A 2935-nucleotide genomic window follows, 5' to 3' on the forward strand; every position below is an offset into this window, starting at 1 on the left:
ACATATTATAAAAATACCAATAGTTTCCATATAAACAGCTATGATTAGAAGACCCAATGGTAAAACAAGGAAGCGTAATACCAACAAAATATAAAACACTTAGGATTGGTGACAAGATATGAAGGAAGTACTAAATTGAGAGGCAATGCAGTAAAGAATTTAAGGAGTGTGGCCCCAGATGGCTGCCGCGACATCTCAGCAGACCTGCAGAATGAGTCTGCAAATTTTAAGTAACAAAGTTGTCACTGGTGACACAAGTACAGAAAACTGTGGCTTCTGTTTTCACCACTAGAACTTACCAGAGGATCATCAGTTCTTCATCTGTCGCAGGAGGAAAATGTGTCACCCAAGAACATAGCCAAAGATGTGAAGGTGGTTTTTCAGTCACTTCTGTGGGATCCTCCACGGCACAGGATTTTAAGTCCTAGCATGAACAGCAAACTTGAGGCTTGTTTTGCTCTGGGTGACACCGTTGGCTTAGAAAACTCTCCCCAAAGCTGGATCCAGGAAGACAATCAACAGTTCACCAAGGAACTGGACGCCAAAACGACCAATGGAATTCTCCAGAAACAAGCAGTGGCTCATGCCAACCCCCCTCTGGGGGACCTGAAACCAGCCTTTGAAGAGAGGTGTTGCAGCGAGCCTGGCTTGGCTTTCCTGGTTGGCCTGGATTCCTCAAGCTCTCCCGAGACTCTGGGAAGTCTTGAAAACCAAAGGGCATCTCTAGGACGAATGTCTGGTTCATATTCCTTAGATATTCCTTAAATAAAGGTGTTACATTCACCTCTGAAATCCTAGAAGACCCTTGAGGGATGGCGTCCCAAGACGGGGAGGATCCTCAGAGGCCACAGTAGGAAAAGGGCCCCTCCCAGACTTCTGGCTGGCCTTGACCTGCCGCGTGCGCCTGGGCACCCCCTGCTCCCTTCCCCAGTCGCCCCTTTCAGGTCCTGAGAACACTGCCCCGGACAGCCCTTGAAGGCTGGAAGGGCCATGTCCCCAAGTCCTCAGAAGTAGAGGCCAATGGCCAAATAAGGCTAGAATTTAACTTCTCTGACGATGCCACCAGCAAAAGGCCACCCCTACCAAGAAAGCTGGGAGAGAGAACCGGCCTCAAACCTTCCTTGCAGAGACCAGGGGCGAGACAGGAAAATGCCCCGAGGAGGCGCACCAGGGTCCTGTTCCCTCTCCCCGGGGGGTCCTACAACCTGGGCGACCCAAAGTTTCACCCATTTGTAGGTGGCGGAGAGGCTCGGCCCCCAGAACGCCCCTGGAGCCGGCGGGCGGCCGGTGGCCAAGCTGCTGAGCACCTGGCCTGCTTCGGCGGAGGACGCCCCTCGGAGCCAGCCCGCTTTCAGACTCAGTGACCGACGCACCTGTGGTGCAGGCCGGGGCGCCGGCGCCGGCCGTGGAGGGACCCGCGAGCTCTTCTGACGCGTGGGTTCCCACCAGCAGTCCAACAGCGAGCGCACGGCCTCGCCTGCTGACCCAGTGCCTCTGACTCTGTTGCGGGGACCAGAGTCCGCTTTGGACCCCAATGAAGAGCACAGACCCTGCTACTGCTTAAGCACCAGAGCATTGCTGATTATCTGAAGCAGTCTGGAACGTCCTCATTTAAGGAGATGGCCTTGAGGAAATAGTCCTTATACCTCAAGTTCTACCCACTCCTGAAAAACAAGCCTCAGAGACCAGTGCCCCTGGCGGCTGAAACCAGCGGCGCACCCAATACAGACGTATCTTCCTCAGGGAGCCGACGGGCGGCCAAGCTGGTAGAACTTGATTCCTTCCGAGCTCCGGGTGTTCCAGTGCCAGGTCAGTCCGTGTGTCCTCAGGCCAGCAGGTCCGTGGTGCCTGTGGTGCCCATCATGGACGTGCTGCAGCACAACCAGAAGGACCCGGACGCAGTAGCGGAAGGATACAAAAGGAGAGGCTGTTGGTGAAGAACAACTGTGCGGAGCTCTACGCAAAGCACCTGGAGATGGGGAAGATCATGGATGGGTTTGAGGGGACGGTGTACCAGGGGATGGTGGAGGCTCAGAAACAGAACTTGCCAAAGCCCAAATCCAGAAGGTTCTGAAAGGAAAAGGCCAGCTTACTGCACACCTGAACTACATGGAAAACTATTTTTCTGGCCTCTTCAAGTGGTTTGAGAAACAGAAGGTGATTGAACGCTACTGCACGAATGAAGACTCACTGAAGTATGTTGAGGATAACACAAGTAAGAACTGAAAAGGAAGGCCAGAGATACCAAGCACTGAAGACCCACGCAGAAGAGGAACTCAAGCTGCTAAACGAGATCACCCAGGTCTGGAGCAAGGCCCAAGCGGAGGCCTTGACCATCTACGTGAGCTTGAGGAAGGAGCAGATGTGCATCTAGTTGCTGGAGAAGGCCATTGAGCAGAAGACTAAAGTAAATGATGAACTCATCAGAATCCGTGACCTTATTTCCAAGAGAGAAAAGGTCTGACATGGAAATACCTGATCAATGTCTGTCTCCCTTGTCTGTCTGTCTTTCAAAAGATCTCATGTTCTTTCTTGACTCTTAATCTTGTTTTTATACTGGATTGCTTTAACAAGAAGCTTAAATAGTTTCCCTTTAGTCAATGACGAGGAGGAAGAGGATGGGGAGGAGGGGGGAATAATGATTCAAGAGTTGAGGCTTTGGAATTACACAAATCTAGGTTTAAATCCTGACTCTGTCATGTACTAGCTGGTAGGCTTAATCTCTTAACTACCTTATCTATAAAATGGTTGCAAGAATTGAAATATTGATGTGAGATTGACAATTTATGCCTGGAAAAAGCACTTGAAAATGATACCTATTAAATATAATTTAAGGGGTGCCTGGGTGGCTCAGTCGTTAAGCGTCTGCCTTCTGCTCAGGTCATGATCCCAGTGTCCTGGGATCGAGCCCCGCATCGGGCTCCCTGCTCTGCGG

General features: G+C 51.3%; 1 pseudogene; it reads left to right on the plus strand.

The window, feature by feature from the left end:
• Positions 1-211: 211 nt before the first annotated feature.
• Positions 212-2464, plus strand: LOC116642793 (annotated as a pseudogene).
• The last annotated feature ends 471 nt before the right edge of the window (positions 2465-2935 follow it).

Source organism: Phoca vitulina, unplaced genomic scaffold (genome assembly GCF_004348235.1).
Source record: "Phoca vitulina isolate PV1807 unplaced genomic scaffold, GSC_HSeal_1.0 scaffold1, whole genome shotgun sequence".
Taxonomy (NCBI): domain Eukaryota; kingdom Metazoa; phylum Chordata; class Mammalia; order Carnivora; family Phocidae; genus Phoca; species Phoca vitulina.